Here is a 528-nt window from a genome sequence, read left to right as displayed (position 1 = left end):
GAGAAATATCAGTAACCTCAGATATGCAGATGACACCACCCTTATGGCAGAAGTGAAGAAGAACTAAAGAGCCTCTTGATGAGAGTGAAAGAGGAGAGTGAAAAGGTTGGCTTAAAGCTTTGTTGAATTCAGAAAACTAAGATCATGGCATTTGGTCCCATCACCTCATGGGAAATAGATGGGGAAACAGTGGAAAGAGTGGCAGACTTTATTTTTGGGGGCTCCAAAATCACTGCAGATGGTGATTGCAGCCATGAAATTAAAAGACACTTGCTCCTTGGAAGAAAAGCTATGACCAACCTAGACAGCATATTAAAAAGCAGAGACATTACTTTGCCGACAAAGGTCCATCTGGTCAAGGCTATGGTTTTTCCAGTAGTCATATATGGATGTGAGAGTTGAACTGGGAAGAAAGCTGAGCGCCAAAGAATTGATGCTTTTGAACTGTGGTGTTGGAGAAGACTCTTGAGATTCCCTTGGACTGTGAGATCCAACCAGTCCATCTAAAACGAGATCAGTTCTAAATGT

Source organism: Cervus canadensis, chromosome 8 (assembly GCF_019320065.1).
Source record: "Cervus canadensis isolate Bull #8, Minnesota chromosome 8, ASM1932006v1, whole genome shotgun sequence".
Lineage (NCBI taxonomy): Eukaryota > Metazoa > Chordata > Mammalia > Artiodactyla > Cervidae > Cervus > Cervus canadensis.
Note: the sequence above shows the minus strand (reverse complement) of the source record.